At 40.3% G+C, this 20,312-nt stretch overlaps 1 protein-coding gene across 8 annotated transcripts in view; it reads right to left on the bottom strand.

Moving 5' to 3' along the window:
* Nucleotides 1-15,822, bottom strand: part of NUMB (NUMB endocytic adaptor protein) — a 189,381-nt gene extending 173,559 nt beyond the window's left edge. For 7 of the 8 annotated variants that reach the window (XM_059373800.1, XM_059373807.1, XM_059373803.1 and 4 more), the window contains exon 1: nucleotides 15,735-15,822. The gene's annotated coding sequence lies outside the window, so the exon portion shown is untranslated. The remainder of the gene's footprint in view (nucleotides 1-15,734) is intronic. The other variant, XM_059373801.1, reaches the window with a different exon arrangement.
* Between the last annotated feature and the right edge of the window lie 4,490 nt (nucleotides 15,823-20,312).

The following is a 20,312-nucleotide window of genomic DNA, read 5'->3' as shown; positions in this document are numbered from 1 at the left end:
CCAGCCCTACCCTCAAAGATTAATCTTATCTAAATCCAAACTAAAGACAAAGAATTTCATGGTTTCAGTATGCAGGAGATTCAGGAAGAAAAGAATTTTAGGAACTGTGATTCTTGTGTCAGCACATCAAAAATATCTATGAATATCATATATTTAGGGAGCGCTGTTATTCGGCCAAAATTTCTCAGGCGCAAGCTCCATCAACCTCATATCTCACTCAGTTTGTTTCCAGAGGATGTTAAACATTTACATTTAGAGATTTTCACAGAGACCAGTTAAACAAACAAGGCTGAAGACTGTCTGAAAGTAGTTGCTCCAATTCCAAAGGCTCAATTAAGGTATAGACAGACATGACATCTCTAGAAAAGCACTCAATCTCAGGTTACTAGGGTTGTTCACCATCTGTTAATTCAGATGAAACTTTCCTTCCATAAATTACCCCCCTGGGATACATGCAGGAGTACTGATAGTGAAGTGAAGGAGACTTGTAGAGAACCTTGAAAACGTGAACCTATCTGCAAAATTGAAATCCCAATTTACACTATGACCACCAGTACCACAGAAGGATATGCTCTATAAAGAACATAAAATTGACTGTATTTAATCACTTAAGCACTGAACGGTAAGAACTGACCTCGGGAGCCAGACTATTTATGTTTGAGTCCACCATTTGCTCTATGATTTTGGGTAAATGCTTAATCTCTTACCTAAAATTTCTCAACTGGAACATAAGGATAATAATGACAGGGGTACCTGGATAGCTCAGTCAGTTAATGCCTTGGGCTGGCGTCATGATCCTGGGGTCCTGGGATGGAGCACCTGCTCCTTCCTCTCCCACTGCCCCTCCCTGCCAACTTGAGCTCACACACACATGCACACTCTCTCTCAATAAATAAAATATTTAATAATAATAATAAAGATCATAATACCTACCCTCGCAGGAGTTATTGTGAGAATTAAATGAGTTGCCTATAAAGCACTTAGAACGATGCCTGGAATACAGCATCAGCTGCGGCTAGTGTTACTACTACCACCTAATCCCACTAATAGACTATCAGTTCTCTCAAGTGGCTCAAATACAAGCTAGTGTACTAGCCAGATCATGCAATTTTAATGTTCCTGAATCAATGATTCAATTTACCAAATTCATACAACAGCTCTACAAAACACAGCCTCAAGTCTTCCTTTTAAATCATTTACTTATCAAACAAAATTCTCACAAGTATTAAATCAACAGCAAAAGTTTATTTGTCTCCAAGAAATCTATGAATTATCACTATGATATGGAAATTCTAGAAAATCTTACACTTGAAATAAATTTTTTTTAAAGATTTTATTTATTTATTTGACACAGATCACAAGTAGACAGAGAGGTAGGCACAGAGAGAGAGGGAAGCAGGCTCCCTGCTGAGCAGAGAGCCCGATGCGGGACTCGATCCCAGGACCCCAGGATCATGACCTAAGCAGAAGGCAGCGGCTTAACCCACTGAGCCACCCAGGCGCCTGAAATAAATATTTTTCATTTTATTTTTAATTACAAGTTAAGGGTGCCTGGGTGGCTCAGTCATTAAGTGTCTGCCTTAAGCTCAGGTCATGATCCCAGAGTCCTGGGATGGAGCCCTACATCCAGCTCCCTGCTCAGTGGGAAGCCTGCTTTTTTCCCTCTCCTGCTCTCCCTGCTTGTGCTCTTTCTCTGTCAAATAAATAAATAAATTCTTTAGAAAAAAAAAAATTAAACTCTGACCTTACAGACCAGATTAATAAGTCTAGATCCATATATAGTAATAAAATATACTGAACCTTTTATTAATATATTTACTATTAATCTGCAAATCTGCTCTTATAAAGATTTTAATAAAAAAAAAGAATAAATGTTGACCATCTTTAGTTATCTGAAAAATGCAAATAAAAAACATTCTAAGACATCATTATATTTTTTTTTTAAGATTTTATTTATTTATTTCATATACAGAGGTCACAAGTAGGCAGAGAGGCAGGCAGAGAGAGAGGAAGCGAAGCAGGCGCCCTGCCGAGCAGAGAGCCTGATTCAGGGCTCGATCCCAAGACCCTGGTAACATGACCCAAGCCGAAGGCAGAGGCTTTAAGCCATTAAGCCACCCAGATGCCCCTAAGACATCATTCTATACCCACTAGACTGGCAAAAAAAAAAGAAAAAAAAAATCAAAGATTAACAATTCTGGGACGCCTGGGTGGCTCAGTTGGTTAAGGGGCTGCCTTCGGCTCAGGTCATGATCCCAGCGTCCTGGGATCGAGTCCCACATCGGGCTCCTTGCTCAGCGGGAGCCTGCTTCTCCATCTGCCTCTGCCTGCCATTCTGTCTGCCTGTGCTCACTTTGACAAACAAATAAATAAAATCTTTAAAAAAAAAAAAGAAAGAAAGAAATTAACAACTCGGGTCGTGGCAATGATAGGCAGCAACCAGACCTCATACACTGCTAGTGGATAATCATTTGGCAATTTCTTACAGTTAAACATATATCTACCCTGTGATGTAACAATTCCACTCTTAGGTAATCCGACCAAAAGAAATGAAACATATGTTCACAAAAAGACCTGTACAAGAATGTTAATAGCAGCCTTATTACTAACAGGCAAAAACTGGAAATAACACAAATGACTATCAAAAGGACAACAGAAAAACAAAGCGTGGTATTCATAAAATGGAATACTGTGCGACCTAGTAAGTTATCTGCTATCTACACTAATGATTTGAATTTATTACTTAATGAGGATGTCTATTTTCAAGTTCTGTCTCATTTTAAAATGTATTTTAATCCATCATTGAAAATCATTTTTATTCTGAAAATAACCTTTTTTGTTTAGTAACCCACTTGAGGTTTTTCTGCCACAAGATAAAACTTCCAAGGAATTTTTTAGTGCTTTTAAGTAGCAAATGACACCTGGCTGGCTCAGACGGTAAAGCATGCAAGCCTTGATCTCAGGGACTGTGAGTTCAAGCCCTACACTGGGTGTAGAGATTGCTCAAAAATAAAAATCTTGGCACACCTGGATGGCTCAGTGGGTTAAAGCCCCTGCCTTCTGCTCACGTCATGATCCCAGGATCCTGGGATGGAGCCCGGAAGCATCATCAGCATCACCGGAATCTCTGCTCAGCAGGGAGCCTGCTTCCCTTCCTCTCTCTCTCTGCCTACTTGTGATCTCTGTCAAATAAATAAATAAAATCTTTTAAAAAAATTAAAATTAAAATTAAAAAGTCTAAAAACTTTAAAAAAAAAAAGGTCATTGCAGAGGCTATGTCCTATGGTGAGTGTTGTGAAATGTGTAAGCTTGATGATTCACAGACCTGTACCCAATAATACATTATATGTTAATAAAAATAATTTTTAAAAAAAAGAAAGAAAAAACAAAAAATTTTAATTTAATTTAATTTTTAAAAAGAGAGAGAGAGGGACAAATAAATCTCAGGGTTTTATTAAGCAATACTACTTTTATTAAGTGAAACCCTTAAATGTATGTGTACATGTATTTTTTTTCTTATGTGTTCTTGGTATATGTTCCTCCTGAGTGTTCCCTCCAGAAATCATCCATGTAAATATAAAAAAGAAGACTCACTTAAAATGGCTACTTCATAGGAAACCACGTCTTAGGGAGTGACAACTTGGACCTGAGGTAAACTGAATACTTAAACTGTAGTCTAGGGATGGTTTAAATGGCATTTTATTTAAAAGGGTATACAATTGCTCTATTTCCTTAACAAAAAAATATACAAAACAAAATCAATCTCAAAAATATGTTAAAGACAAGAAGCCAGATAAAGAGTATATATTCCATGTATATGAAATTCAAGAACAGATAAAATCAGAAAGCAGTGGCAAGGAGGGAGGGCAAAACAAAACTGAAAGAGGGGTGCCTGGGTGGCTCAGTGGGTTAAGCCTCTGTCTTCGGCTCAGATCAAGATCTCAGGGTCCTGGAATGGAGCCCTACATTGGGGGAGAGGGTGTCTGTGCCCAGCAGGGAGCCTGCTTCCCCCCCCCCTCTGCCTGCCTCTCTGCCTACTTGTGATCTCTTTCAAATAAATAAAATCTTAAAAAAAAAAATTAGAGACCACTCAAAAAGAAAAAGAAAAAGAAAAAGAGCAAAGAACAGGAATATAACTTCACTTAAAGGAAATACTTAAAGGCTAATGATAATATTTAAAATGTTCCACTAATGATAAAATAAAAATTTCAGAAACTAGTTACTATTTTCTCCCTATCAAATTAGCAAATATTTTTAAATGATAACACTGCTGGCAAGGGTATATATCTCAACCTCATACACCGTTAATGGAAACATAAATTTGTACAACCTTTCTAGAAAGGAATTATGCAATGTTTTGCTCTCTTAAGAACCCTCAGAAATGTATACCTTGACTTGGTAATTGGTAATTCCACTTATAGAAATCTATCTTAACATTATAGAAATGTGGACAAAGATCTATGTTTAGCAATATTCTATGATGTTTTGTCTATAATAATTGGAAATTAATAATCTGAATGTGAAACTATGGAAATCCCTTGTATAAATGATGATATATTCTTTAATGGAATATTCCTCAGCTGTTTTAAACTGTTTTCAAATAATTATGATATTAAAATGTATGTTTAAAATAAAGGTAGGTTCCAGGGGTGCCTAGGTGGTTTAGTCAGTTAAGTGACCATCTCTTGGTCTTGGTCTCAGGGTCATGGGTTCAGGATCTGCATTGGGCTCGATGCCCAGTGTGGAACCTTAAAAAGAAAAAAAAAAAACAAGTTCCAAAATTATGTGTTCAGTAAAAATCTGCATGAGGAAAAAATAGATAATAAATGTTAATGTCATTTAAAAAAAATAATGAAGGGTCAGAGCACCTGGGTGGCTTACTGGGTTGAGTGCCTAGCTCTTTATTTCAGCTCTGGTCATGCTCTGGGTGGTGGGATCAAGCCCTGCCTTGAGCCTTTCATCGGGCTGCACCCTCAGAGTACAGTTAACCTGCGATTCCCTCTCTCCCTCTGCCCTTTCCCTCACTTACATGTGTGCATGTACATACACTCTCTCTCAAAATAAATAAATAAAATCTTTTTAAAAAGAATGAAGGATCAATATCATAGAAATTATGACTATATTTCAGTGTCTGGGCTTTCTTGTAAAAGCACAAGAGAGGGGCGCCTGGGTGGCTCAGTGGGTTAAAACCTCTGCCTTTGGCGCAGGTCATGATCCCAGGGTCCTGGGATCAAGCCCCAAATCGGGCTCTCTGCTCAGCAGGGGGCCTGCTTTCTCCTCTCTCTCTGCCTGCCTCTCTGCCTACTTGTGATCTCTGTCTGGGTCAAATAAATAAATAAAATCTTTAAAAAAAAAAAATAAAAGCACAAGTGATATCCCACACTAACTACATCTACTGTGGAGAGGGGGAGACCAAAAGAGTAAGAAGCTTCATTGAAGGAACACATCATTAGTATTATTTCAGATACAAATAGCCAACTTAACAAATGAAGTCAAAATCCTTCAAGGTACATTAACAAATCTATAAAAAAAGGTTACAGAATTCAATACAATGCAAATATAAACCAATCATGTTTAATTTGAATTAGAGGAAAAAATTAGGTGATTTCATTATTTTGCATAGGACTAAGGCACAGCCAGAAGTCAAGCCAGCAACCTGCCTTCCCAGGAAATTAGTTCTCACTTGGCAAAGTACTGCCCTCATATTCTAAAAAAGCAGAACTCCACAAAGAGAAATGGAACACACAAAATTCAAATACCATGTAAAAGATCTATACTTTTCCCTTTGCTCCTAAGAGCTCCAAAAAGAAAATATAATGCCTATTAAAACATATGGAAAAAGAGCTCAATTTAGTATTAAAAAAAAAAAAACACAAACAAAAAAACATTTAAGATTTACTTGAGGCACCTGGGAGGCTCAGTTGGTTAAGCGACTGAGTTCAGCCCAGGTCATGATCCTGGAGTCCCTGCTTCTTCCTTTCCCCTTCTCATACTGCCTCTCTATTTTTATTCTCTCTCTCTCAAATAACAAAATCTTTTCAAAAAATAAAATTAAATTTAAAAAGACTTACTTGAAAAGGAGAGAAAGAAGGGGAGGAAGAGATAGAATCTCAAGCAGACTCTCCATTGAGCTCAGAGACCCAACCCAACGCTGGATCTTACAACCCATGAGATTAGGACCTGAGTGGAAGTTAAGAGTTGGTCACTTAACCAACTGAGCCATACAGAAGTTCCCGTTAAATGTTCTTTAAACAAAGAATCAATTTAGGGGCACCTGGGTGGCTCAGTAGGTTAAGCCTCTGCCCTTGGCTCAGGCCATGATCTCCGAGTCCTGCATCAGGCTCTCTACTCAGCTGGGAGCCTGTTTCCCCCTTCCTTCTGCCTGCCTCCTCTGCCTCCTCTTGATCTCTCTGTCAAATAAATAAATAAAAATCTTCAAAAAAAAAGAATCAGTTTATCTGAAATGCTAAGTAAATCACACAAACTGTAAAAGAATTACATTTATATTATATTTTAAACGAAAAGGAAAATACCATGCTATTTCTCAACTTCAACTAAGATTACATGGGAAAGAAAACTATGATATTAGTTATACTAATTCTTGATTTTGAATTTACCAAAGTTAATTAAAATCCTTAAAATTTTTCCTCTATAATGTTTTAATCATCACTATAGAACATTTCCTTGAATTTCCAATTTAAATAATAAGGCCTTAGTATTTTATTTTCCCTCAGGAAAAGGCTATGTGCTTAATTCAAAAGTTTCTTCTTTAGATAAAAAGGTACTAGGGTAGGTGAGTTAAAGAGGGGAGGGGCACCTGGGTGGCTCAGTCAGTTAAGCCTCTGATCCTTGATTTCAGTTCAAGTCCTGATCTCTGGGGTTTCCAGGATCAAGCCCCCATGTGTGTCATCCCCACTCAGCAAGCAGTCAGCTAGAGATTCTCTCTCTCCCTCTGCTCATGCTTGCACACATGCTTTTTCCCTCTAAAATAAATAAATCTTGGGATGCCTGGGTGGCTCAGTTGGTTAAGCTTCTACCTTCAGCTCAAGTCACAATCCCAGAGTCTTGGGATCAACTGCATCACGCACCTTGATCAGTGGTGAGCCTTCTCCTTCTGCCTGCTCTGCAGGTAGCTCTCCCTGCTTGTGTGTGAGTTCTCTCTCACGCACAAATAAGTAAATTGTTTTAAAAATAGAGTAAATCTTAAGAAAAAACAAAAACAAAAAAATGAAGAGGGAGGTAGGGAGAGTAGGGGGGAAAAGAGGGGGAAAAAAAGAATGGGTATAATAGAAACTACTCTTCCCTTAAGTAAGATGTTTAAAAATCTGACCCTGATTTCCATTAAAGGTCCAACACTGAAGCTTCTATAGAACTATGGACACATGGGTGCACTGTCAGGAGAAAAATGACACCTGAACTTCATTCAATGTCCAAGTATGAAACAATGTAAGGATGAAATTACACAATCAGATATTTAGATCAGTGGATTCATTTATAAACCACTCCTGCAACTCTAAAATGCTTCCCTTGGCACCATGACCCCAACTGCCACACTAGACCAAAAGGCCAACAAACTGCTACTTGGAAGAATTAGTAACAAAGCAGAATAGTTTACTAAACTTTTGTAACAAAGGTCCCTGGCTGGTTCAGTCAGAAGAGTATGTGACTCTTGTTCTTGGGGTCATGAGCTAGAGCCCCATGTTGGGTATAGAGATTACAAAATAAATAGATAAATACACTTTCAAAGAAAGGAAGGGAGGAAGGAAAGGAAAGGAACAGAACAGAATAGAAAGAAAAGGAGAGGAAGGAAAAGAATGAAGGAAGAAAGAAATTAGTTGCAAATCCAGTATCCATAAGGGACTTGTGTCCAGAATATATATTTTTACAACTCACACTACATAATAATAGGCAAATAACCCCATTTTTTTTTTTAAAGATTTTATTTATTTGTCAGAGAAAGCGAGCGAGAGCGAGCACAGGCAGACAGAGTGGAAGGCAGAGTCAGAGGGAGAAGCAGGCTCCCTGCGGAGCAAGGAGCCCGATGTGGGACTCGATCCCAGGACGCTGGGATCGTGACCTGAGCCAAAGGCAGCTGCTTAACCAACTGAGCCACCCAGGCGTCCCAACCCCATTTTTTAATTGGGAAAGGGACCCAAAAAACATTTCTCCAAAGAAGATAAACAGGCAATAAACCCATGAAAAAACTCTCATTAGCCATCAGGGAAATTCAAAGGAATACCACAACGAGTTATCCCTTCACACCTACTAGGATAGCTGTAATAAAAAAACAAAAGTAATAACAAGTGTAGGTGAGGATTTGGAATGCTCTCTGGAATGCTCACTGCCTCTCTTGGTGGAAATATAAAATGGCATATATAGCTGCTTTGGAAAACTGAGTTACCATATAAACCAGAAATTCTACTACTACTAGAGATACACCCAAAAAAATGAAGGGACCCCTGGATGGCTTGGTTGGTTGGGCCACTGACCCTTGGTTTCCACCAGGGTTATGATCTCATGGGTCGCAGGATGGAGCCCCAGTCAGGCTCTGCACTCGGTGGGGAGTGTGCTTAGGGTTCTCTCTTTCTGCCTTCCACATGTGCGAGCTTGCTCTCTCTCTCAAATAAATAAATCTTAAAAAAAAAAAAAATGAAAACACATGTCCATATAAAAACTTGTACAGGAGCTCAGGGTGGCTCAGTGGGTTAAAGCCTCTGCCTTCAGCTCAGGTTGTGATCCCAGGGTCCTGGGATTGAGCCCACATCGGGCTTTCCGCTCAGCAGGGAGCGTGTTTCCCCTTCTCTCTCTGCCTGTCAAATAAATAAATAAAATCTTAATAAAAAAAAGAAAAGGGTGCCTGGGTGGCTCAGTGGGTTAGGCCGCTGCCTTTGGCTCGGGTCATGATCTCAGGGTCCTGGAATCGAGTCCCGTATCGGGCTCTCTGCTCAGTGGGGAGCCTGCTTCCTCCTCTCTTTCTGCCTACTTGTGATCCCTCTCTGTCAAATAAATAAATAAAATCTTTAAAAAAAAAAAAAAAAACTTGTACAGGAATGTTCATAGCAGCTTTGTGTGAACAGCCAAAAACTTGAAAAAATCCAATGTCTATCAACAAGAGATTTTTAAAATTGTGATATAACTATATATTGGAATACTACTCCACAATAAAAAGGAATAAACTCCTGATGCACAAAATAACATGGATAAATCTCAAATAAATTAGGTTGAGTGAAAGAAGCCAGACCTCCCTATCAAAAAAAGTACATACTATAATTATCTTTACATAAAATTCTAGAAAATGCAGATAATCTATGACAGATTAGTGGTTACCTCTAAGGGTGGAAAGAGAGATAGATTATAAACAGGCACAAGGAAACTTTTAGAATGGTTAAGTATGTTCCTTATCTTGATTGTGGTGGATAAATAGGTAAAAACTCATCAAACCGTATACCTAAAACATCTGCAATTTCATTGTATGTCAATTATACCTGAATAAAGCTGCCCAAAAGAGAGGAAAAAGAATGCATACACCATGTTGGGGGAAACAGAAGTATACTAGGGTTTCTAAAATGGCACATTTGGGTAAGGAAAAGATAGAAAAAGCAGGCTAAGAGCTTTAAAGGATGAACCTTTTCAAAAGTCAAAATAGTAAAAAAAAATAAATAAAAATTTTTAAAAAGTCAAAATAGTATATAGCTGAATATTCAATATCCACTGACAAAGCAAATAGTCAAAACAACCAAAGCTTCTATGAATTCAGTCTAACCTTCAAAATAAAAAATTTAATTCATTCAACATTTATATAATATGGATAACATATGCATATGCATATATATAAAAGTAGTAAGTTCTAAGTATATACATATTTTTAAGTATAATTATATTTTTAGAACTTACTACTTTTGTCTACTACTGACTACTTTTTGTCAGATAACATTTGATGAGCAAATGAATTAACTGTACAACATCCACCCCAATTCAAAGATTTGCAGATTGAGAACTGTCACACTATGTTAAGGATACTCAATGCCAAGGAGATTCGATACTTAAATAAGAGCTTAAAAAAACCCAGAAGTAAGATCTAATGAAAAATTTATCTAACAGGTTCCATAGCTATGCTTCATAACCGAAAAGAATTTAGGAATTAGTTATAACATTGCTAATCTGGGTATAAATAATTAAGAATTTTACTGTGACTTAAAGGCAAAAAATATAACTGAATTAAAAGAAAGATCCAAGTTATTCAACAGATGGGACTAAAAATAAGACAACAGAGTCAAGAACTCAAGATTGAAGTTTAAGTTTCTGAAGTCAACCTAATATTATATTTCCCTGTGTTGCTGGCTTCCCTGACTTTGCCCTTATTCAGGACTTTCCACAGCTTTCAATCCTTCTTCCTCCCTAAATAACTGGAGAAGAATCTGATAATCATTTTCCTAATTAACTATATGTACCTTACTATAAACAAGTTACCACAATTAAAATTTTGCTATCTAATCAGAGAACTCAGGACTTTGATCCTGATTAGGCGAACATAAGGAATCAGCCAGCGAGGAGAAACAGAGATTTGGTGGTGAGAGAAGGGGAAGTCACTGAACACTAATTATTAATACACCAGCTCCTTGGTAACCCATTTAGATGACAGGGGGTCTCTTCCCACTGCTTAATCCCAGACCTTCACTGGGAAGGACAAGTGGTATGGTTTGGCCTAGGGACAATTGCTAGGGACCTATTCGGAAGAGCTACAGAAGCAGAGACAAGTGTCCAGCCTCCTAATTCCACATGGTCCTGCCCAGGCTCCTATCCTCCAGGACTAGCAATTCTCAGTCTATTCACTTGCATTCTGACCTGCTTTCCCGAGTGGAAGATAACAAAGGAAGAGTCATGGCAAGCAGTGGAAACTGCACAGAACAAAAAATACGTCCATGGGAGAATGCTGCAAATAGGATCATCCTCCTTTACATATGTTACTCTAGGAAAACTGCCAAGAGTGGCTCACTACTCTAGACATACTTCCTACAGATCCTCCAGACTCCTCCTTAAACACATGTCCGTATTCTCCTCATTCTTTCTTAGTTTCAATCCTTCTTTTGCCCCAAGATTTCAACTGTGGATATTTTACATTCTCAAAAATACATAGCAGTATCATAAGGACATCCTACTTATCAGAACCGGTGTCTCACATCTGAACAAGTATCCTAAGGCTTTATATACTATTTCTAACTTTAATAATGAAATTTCCAATAGGTTGTATTACTGAAACAAATTCTCTTGGCAAACAAAAGGATTTATTTTAATGTCAAGATTAAAAAAAATAAGATAGCAAAATTCTTTTTTTAATATTTAAGGAGTACAACTGTTTCCATTCTCTCTAGCCCTATCAAGGAACCATGTATCAGAGTTCAGAAACTGGGAGAATTCAGGAGCCGTTCTGTGAAAATCAAAATCTATCAAACACAATAGACGTTATGGCAAGCCCAAAATAAAATGCTGGTTTTCAAGTACTCTATTAAATAAAACTTTTTTTTTTTTAAGGTGATACGTTTACCACAGGACCTTTCCTGATAAAAGTAGTTCTCTCAGCAAACTGAAAACCAGGCATGTTTCTCTACTTTTACAAACTAGATTTTTCAGGCACCAAAGTTTCCATTAGGGTTTACTGTATAAAGGCTAGAAGCATAGAGAGCAGACTGGAAGCTATTAATAAAAGAGGAGAAAACGCTACTGAAATAGAAAATAAATTTAATTAACTAGTGTTAATTGAACTTCTACTTTTTAAAATCATTTACTTGAATTTTCTTTGATATATGAAATTAAGTCTCACTAAATCGTACAGTCTGGAACATAAAGTTTCTTTGGGATTTAAAAACCACCATTCATTCAACTACAGATTAACAAATCTCACTGTAAAGTAAGTTGAGCAATCAGAGCTATTCATAGATAAGTGTGATTAAATTATGGGTGAATAATAAGTCGACTGAATAAAGTCCATTTATTAAGAAGCAAGTAATCAAACTGGTTGAATGTTCACAAAGAATGAACTTTCATATTTTCCCACACTCAATTATTAAGATTTTACATTCCTCCATCAGTCAGTAAAAAACTGAATGATCCCTACAAATGTGCCTACCAACTGCACAGTGCCTTACAGAACGACCATTTTGGTGGTAGGAATACTCCATGTAATGCAATGCAAGGAATTCAAAAGCTTTCATCCTTAGAAACTTTGTCATAAAAATCAGTAATTTTATTCTGTGAAGACTGTGTTTTTCAATTCAAATATGTAATGATTTTATGTTTTGTAGTCTTCAAAACAAAAACTGAAATTTTAATGAAACATAAAAATCTAAGAGAAATTATTTTTGAGAGACAAGAAATTATGTTAAAAAATCCTAATGTGGGGCATCTGGGTAGCTCAGAAAGTTAAGCATCCGCCTTCAACTCAGGCTGTGATCCCAGGATCCTGGGAATCCAGCCCTGATTCAGGCTCCTTGTTCAGCAAAGGTCTGCTTTTCCCTCTCCCCCGCCCCTGCTCATGTACTCTCCCTCCCTCTCTCCCTCAAATAATTTTTTTTTAATCCTAATGCAAAGCTACACCAAGAGTTTCTTTACAATTTCATAAAACATTAATGAAAGGGTTACATAAATCCCTTGGATTAAAAATTTTAAGGAGAACTGTAAGAATCTCTGTTTTCCATACTGCTTTCTCAGTACTTATATCCACAAAAACTAACCTAAATCAACTCTTCCTAAATATAAACCATCTAGGTTTTTATAGAAGAAATATCAAACCAAAGACAGCACAGAAAATACATACATATTCTTCAGCTTTAAAAAGTTACTGTAGATTACACTTAAATCCCTCAAACAAGTTAAATTTACAACACATGCCACATACAGTTCATTCTCAAGGGAGAAAAACATCAAAACAAAAGCTCCTGCTTCATAAACTATTTACTTTGTAGTTAGGCCTCTATCCCAGGTGCATTTTACTGTGGATTATTACCACTTTCTTCGCTCTTCAGAAACCTAGAAATCTAAAATACAAAAGTATATCTGATTCCCTTAAAAATGCTTCTATATTATATGCTTTGTATTAATGTAAGGCCACAAGAAGCTTTAAATAACTCTCACTCTTTTAAAAAGGAAACACTCCTTTGCTTTTCTCCTTTGAAATGGGTTTTACTTGTTTTTTGCTTATTTTCTATACAAGAACTCTTCTCAAACCAGTCCATTTCAGCAATATGTCTATTGTATACTTGGGTTTTTTACAAACAGTGCTTTACAGTACAGTGGTATAAAAAGAAAGGATAAACAAGAAGGCATAGTGAAACAAAGGTGTACCACATCTAAGAAACACCACTCGATTTCATTTCTCTGCCTCACATTTCCTTAAGTCCTCATACCAAAGATTCTCAGTATCTAAAAAGAGGCACAACACAATATGTGATCAAGCAAACATAAGAGAAACCGAATCAGAAGAATAAATGTAATAGAATGTCTCCACCGGAGACAAATTACCAAAAAAAGAAAAATAAAGACATAAATAATAAACCCAGTCCTAAAAACCCCCTCCTGAAGGGTCACTTTTGCTGCACTGCATGGCTCAAAACAGTTTTTTAAACTCTTTTGCCTGTAAGAAATACATTTTACATTGTGACCTAGAACACACATATATGAGAAAAATGTCCCAAACAATACTTTTCCTTACCAAGGAAACTGTAATTCTGTTCTATTTCACTTTATTTTCAATGCCATGGTAACCCACTAACTTGATTTTATAAATTACTAATAAATCATGATCCACAGTTTGAAAAACACAGGCTTCTCAGAGGGTATCCCTTATATTTGGGTCATTCTGGCAATCTGCCTCCACTTGTCTCTAGCAGGAGACACAGATATTTTAAGGTTGCTACATTATTATTGTTTTCATGGAAGCAAGTGGTTTTTAAAGTGAGATCCTCTGACCAACAAAAGCATCACCTGAGATAAATGCAAATTCGCAGGACCCACTCCAAACTCACTGAATTAGAAACTCTGGAGGGGGCCAGCAGTCTGTATTTTACCAAGCCCAAAATGTTTCTGGTGTAAACTAAAGTTTGAGAACCACAGCATAAAAAATCCCTGGTCTTTTTCCTTTATTTAACAATCCAGTCAGTAAGTACCCACGGCTCACTCACTCCGTGGCAGCCACTATTCTCAAAGTTCTACAAATATTAACTCATGTGAAAAAACAACCCTATGAAATAGAGACTATTATTATCCCTATTATACAGACGAGGAAACTTGCACAGAGAGGTTAAACTGTCCAAGTTAAGTGGTGGAACTTGAATTCAAATTTATTTGTAATTTGGTCAGGGTATGTCCATCCTTTCATGACTCCCCTCTTTCTGATCAAGTCCCCCGTTTTACTCCCTTAGTTTCAGCTACTTCTCTTCTTTTCCCTTTCAAATTCACCCTTCCGTCAACGTCCTCATTTTCTAATCACTGGTGTCATTCTAAAACATTTTTTTCCTAAAGCACTGGAACGCAAGCCACTTAACCCTTTTAGGCGCTTTTTCTCTTACATCTGAGTATATACGAAGCCAAAGTTTCTTCTATTTCTTTAGTCCTTAAAATCTACTAATGGCCACAATGCTAATTTCTCCCACCTACTATTCTGGCCAGTTTCCACAAGACCACCACTCTCTTCCTGACCAACTTTCTCGTTCCCTCCAACTACGCCCTATCTACTACGCGCTTCCTACAAGGAAATTATTTCTCCCCGCCCACCCCTGTGTCATTTTGCTTGACTTCTCTCCAACTGAGACAACTTCCACTCCCCAGTAGACCCCCTTCACCCTAGTATCGAATCCGAGCTACTCCTCGAGGATCCCTGATCCCCCGCGGATCCTCAGACCAGGAGCTCCCAGTCCAGTCCTGGGTATCCCATCCCAGACCAGCAGTGGGGGCAGGGCGCTCCGGCTCAAGCCCAGCTGTTCAAGGTCTCCACAGGTCCCACCCTCCTAAAACCCGCGGCTCGGGACTCCCCCGGGAGCCCTCCACCCTCCGACAGTTGCCCTCCACAGAGGGTCCCCAGCGGGTCCCCAGCAAACCCCTCTCCCCCGCAACCCGCCTTTCCTCGACCCCCTCGCTCGGACCCAGGCCGCTCACTGTCACTCCGAACCCTGACCGCCCGCGGTCTCCCGGCTCCCTCGGACCCTGGCCACTCCCAGTTTCCTGGCCCCCCAGCTCTCCCCGCTCGGGCCGCTCCTGGGATTCCCGGGTTCCTCTGCTCCCTCGCACCCAAGCTGTGCTGGGTGCGTATTCCCAAGTCACCCGGTCCTCGGACCAGGTCGTTGCCAGTCACCCCGGGTCATCCCCCCCCCCCCCCCCCCACCAGGACCCCGTCCGCTCCCGTCTCCCGAGGGGTTTTACCCCTCACACACCGGCCGCCGCTCAGTGCCCCAGACCCAAGCAGCGGGACGTCCCAAAAGATCTCCAAACCAGAAACACTAGGGTCCGGCCCCAGCCTATCTTGCCAACCCGAACTCCGCCGCCGGGAACCGGGCCATTCTCCCACCAGCCCAGTCAGCGCGAACTCGCCGCAGCCGCCGCCGCCGCCGCCGCCCTGGCCCCGGCCCGACCCGGCCCACAGTCCAAGGCCCCTTCTTCTGGCCTCTGCCTCCGGAGCACCGAGGTGGAGTTTCCGCCCCGCGACGGCCCCCAGACCCCAAGCCCGCGGTACCGGCACTCACCTGACGCTGCCCCCAACCAACTCCAGCGCCACTGCCTCTACCTCGGCCGCCAGTAGCCACCAAGCGCCACCACCTCCCCCATGACAACAGGCCCACCCCATTTCATACTTTCTACCTCTCCATTGGATAGAGGGGAGGCGGTTTTCTGCCCTGATTGGCCGAGCGCAGCCGTCCGTCATAGCTTCCTCACCGCCCCTTTTCCGGGACCCGGTATTAGCCCCCGTTCGGACCCGGAGAGCCCAGGACCAAGCTCTAGTTGTCATTGGTTGATGGTTGGGCAGTTCGAAGTTATGATAGGCTGCCAAAAGCGTCTGTTAAGTCAACTGGCAAGGGATGTGATGGTCATGGTTGGTTCAAGCTCGGGCACAGTTTGGTTGCGCAGTAGAAAGCAAGGAAGGGGCAGACGCTCAGAGCCGAGGTTACCCGGGAGGGGTTAACTCTTTGTTGTAGAATTCACGCTGTATACCCATCCCTTTCGCCAGTTTCCTTCCTATAAAGAGAAGTTTATCACTGCTAGTTTATAGGGTAATACTTAACAAAATACCAACATCAGAGATTGTATTTGAGGCGTGTTTTCCAACTCCTTGGGAGGAAAGCACACAGATAAAAATTTCTTCTTGAAAGTCCCAAATGTACTCAGTTTCCTTGAAGTTCTTTCCAGACGTCTCCATGCTAAAGGGCAAAGCACAACCGTTTATTTAGCAGAAATCAGTGGCTTCTGTTGCCAGTAAAACGTCGTTAATAAACTGGAGTGGCGTGTTGAGCGTTCTCTAGCTTTCAGACTCAGCCCTAGCTGGCTCCTGTCAAGTGACCAAGCAGCCACCATCGGCAGGTTGGGACTAAACGCACCACATCTACCCTTGTGATGCTCTGGAAATGAGAATTCAGTTCCTCCCACCTTCTCCCAACTTGATTTTTATGTTCAGCAGTTCTTAAATAGCCATACTAGATGTGTGTCAGATACTTGAAAAGCTTGTCTTTTTTTTCCCCAACCTCTCCTCTTCCTAACAGTCTAAATTAAGACCATTGGATGAATTGCAGCCCTTTTCTTACATTGGCACAATGCACAAGAATAAATGATTGCGTTTTTTATTCATTCGGGTACAAGTCACAGTAGGCATTTTTGAGAAATCTGGTGTTGCTATAAAAACTCTTGTGCTCCTAGAAATATATCCATCATTAGATTTTGCTTTTCTTTTTCATTTCCACCCACTTTTCCTGCTCCTAAATAATAAAATGCTGGCCTGATTACTCTTTAAATGTCTAAGTCAGATTTAAATGTACCTTCCTTACAACTCTACCTATAATGCACAAACCCATGGACCGTGAAACATACCCAGGGATGGATTGGGACAGTCAAAGAGGTACCTCTTCACAAGCATTACCTTATGGTTGGGAACTTCTGTGGAACTGAGAATCTGGACTTTAGAAATTTTGTGCTTTGCCCCTTTGTTCTTCCTGCTAACTCTTTGTCCCACATCTCTTCTATTCACTCTTCTGTCCTTTGCAGAGCAAGCTACGAATAGTCTAAAACTGCACTGTTATCCAGGGGGAAAAATTGTCTATTTTCTAGCTTATATTTTTAGTCAAGTTTTAATAAACCACCTATCACCAAACTAAGCGGAAATCATTCCCCAGTAACTATAACAATAAGGTGTCTTTTCCTGGTTATTTTCCGGAACTTTCCTCCCCCTTCCCTCATCCTCACCTTCCAATTTAGAAATAACCTCCCCTTCAATTCAGTGACTCATAAAAAGCCTGCAAATGGAAAGTGGAAAAGACAAAATAACTTCAGAGATGTCTGAATCATTCAGTTAAAGGAAAGATCAGGCATTGACCATGATAAGGTAGAAGCCAAGACATAAGGCAAGCCTGAGCTAACATCCATAACAAATGAAGTAACATGCAAATGTGAAGATTCCCCAATGAGAAGGAGGTATCAGTATGTCCTTTACACAGCCTTTTCATATATTACCAGTTTTCTTCTCTCTAGTCTTGGCAGTCTGCCCTACCTACCAATTTTAGAGCAAGTTAGAAGGCAATTAATGTCCTGGCAGATAGGAAACAATTACGTCATAGGAGGGCATGGGCATTATTATGGTACTTTGGGTAATAATGGCTCTTGTACAATTACGGTGACTTGGTGCCATAGAGAACATAGAATTATGCCAGTCTCACTAAGAGGACTTGCCATCAAGTTCAGGAACTCAACAAAACTACTATCACAAAACTAGGAATACTGCCACAAAGGTCAGCTATTCATTCTAGCCCATACACTGAAAAAAAAAAAGCATTCATAAATGTTTTCACTCATACGTACATATATACACTTCTACCGCTACCATTCCCTGTGAAAATCAGATAAGAAATGTAAAACAAACATCTTCAACCCAGGAAGAAGAGAAAAAAAAAATCTTCAAGAAGGGAGGTTTTAAGGAACATTCTTTGATCCACCAAAAAAGCTATTTATTGTGTTATTGAAGTCCGTGCAGGAGGTGCCTGGGTGGCTTAGCTGCGTATGCATCTGCCTTTAGCTCAGATCATGATCCCAGGGTCCTGAGATTGAGCTCCACATCAGGGCTGTCTACTCAGTAGAGAGCCTGTTTCTCTGTCTCCCTCTGCCTAGTGCTCCCCCTGCTTGTGCTCGCTCTCTGTCTCTCTGTCAAAAAATAAATAAAAGCTTTAAAAAATAAAATAATAAAATAAATAAATAAAATTTTGATTTTGCACACACAAGGAGACCTTCTAAGGTAATTCAGCCAGCCAGACTCTCTTTTCTTTCTGGTGCTATGTCTTCACTACTTTTTTTTTTTTTTTTTTTAAAGATTTTATTTATTTGACAGAGAGAGAGAAATCACAAGTAGGCAGAGAGGCAGGCAGAGAAAGGAGGAAGCAGGCTCCCCTCGGAGCAGAGAGCCCGACATGGGGCTCGATCCCAGGACCCTGGGATCATGTCCTGAGCCGAAGGCAGAGGCTTTAACCCAATGAGCCACCCCTGCGCCCCTCTTCACTACTCTTAAGACCCCACTTTAGAAAGCAAGAACACTGGAATTGGGGCGTCTGCATCTTTGTGTTGTGAGGCTCACAGTGGAGGTGGTGCCGATAATATCTGCTCAGAGCCACTTGAGCAAGACCAGGATAGCAGGTATATTAAAGGCAAAAACAGACTTTATAAATCCTGATTAAGTAGACAATGAAGGACTTGGAGTGATGTCCTGATGTCTAAGGAGTGGCACGATTTGCCCTGGGCTCCAGTGCATGCTGACATTACTTTCTGCCCTCTTTTCCTCAGGTCACTTTTCCAAGGGGCAGAATCCTGGTTTCCTTTCTTCGCTCTTTTAGTCCAAGAGGCAATCTCACAAGGGAAAAGCTCTTTTCTGGGGGGTTTTGGGTTTCTCCCACCCCTTCCTTGGATTCTACACACAATTCCAAATGGATTAGAGAAACAAACATATCTGGTAGAGAAGAAAATCATTCAGAGAGCAGACGAGTGCAGAAGTTGCCTGCTTCTAGTAGTTGGAAGCAAGGCAAAGGATTTGATAAGAGATAGTTCCCTGAATTAGGGATCCCTGAAGATGGAGAAGGACAGGGATGAAGGGATGGGGGGTGGGGGTGTGGGGGAAAGCCAGCAGAGAATAGAGTAAGGAGAGCTAGACAGAGCCAAGAGGCCGCAGACTGCTGAACTGGCTTAGAGTCCTACCCCCCACCCCCTGCTGTGGACTTTACACCAGGTTACACAATGACACCAACGGAGTGCAGCCTCTGTCGCTGGCTCAAAGAACCATATCCGAACTTTACCCTATGGGATCTTTGCTCTACTGCCACTTGGAAGTCCTCCCTGAGCTCCAAAACCTGCTGCTCTGGCATCAGGGCAAAGCTGATAAGATCTATGCAGCCAACCAACAAGAATATCTTTATTTGATTTTATAAAGGTGACCACTGGCATGAAGCTCAGGAAACTGAAAAGAAAGGGAAACTGTCCAGAAGATGTTTTCACCCTCTCAAACTGGAGAGATACAACACAGAGGAATGCCAAGCTACTATCCATGCTGGAACAAAGCACTGTGGTTTCAAAGTTCAAGGCTTCTTCCATGGATGGGAAAAGATTAAAAAAAAAAAAAAGTGAAAATTGGTTTCTCTCAGGCAAAACCATTTGCTTTCCAATGCTAGAGGTCATAAGATTTTTTTTTCAAGATTTTTATTTATTTATTGGGGGGGGGGGGGGTAGGAGCAGGAGGGGAGGAGAGGGAAAGAATCTCGAGCAGACTCCACAGTGAGCATGGAGCCCGACACATGACTCAGTCTCACAACCCTGAGATCAGGACCTGAGCTGAAACCAGGAGTTGGATGTTTAACTGACTAAGCCACCCAGGCGCCCCCATATGATTTTTAAATAGCACACCAGACCTCTTCATTATGTAATGCGTGCATTTTCATCCTCAAGAAAAAATTGTATACCCCTTTACCCACCTTGCATTTTAGAGATAAGATAGCTTGAGTGCTTATAAAATGGATGGGCCGCCTCTCTTAGCTCTGCCTTTATGCTGTTGAATGCAGCCCTGGGTTACTATCACTAGA

Source organism: Mustela nigripes, chromosome 13, assembly GCF_022355385.1.
Source record: "Mustela nigripes isolate SB6536 chromosome 13, MUSNIG.SB6536, whole genome shotgun sequence".
NCBI lineage: Eukaryota > Metazoa > Chordata > Mammalia > Carnivora > Mustelidae > Mustela > Mustela nigripes.
This window is presented reverse-complemented; position numbering and strand designations above follow the sequence as displayed.